Raw genomic sequence first — 235 nt, forward strand, 5'->3', positions numbered from 1 at the left:
TTCAGGTTTTACGATGTGAATTACGTCCCCTATGTACAGGCAATTTTTTTTAAATGAACAGGTGCCAACACGTGTCCCTGAACAAAACCTCTGGATGTTCACCCAACTGATTATGGCAACCACACAGCCCTTGTTAAAAGGGAGTTCACCTTTCTCTCACTTCTCATCCAGCCAGATTCAAAAAGGAAGAGAGAGTCTTTGTAAAGTGAATGGAATGTATATTCGTACTACTGGA

This window comes from Colossoma macropomum, unplaced genomic scaffold (assembly GCF_904425465.1).
Source record: "Colossoma macropomum unplaced genomic scaffold, Colossoma_macropomum, whole genome shotgun sequence".
NCBI lineage: Eukaryota > Metazoa > Chordata > Actinopteri > Characiformes > Serrasalmidae > Colossoma > Colossoma macropomum.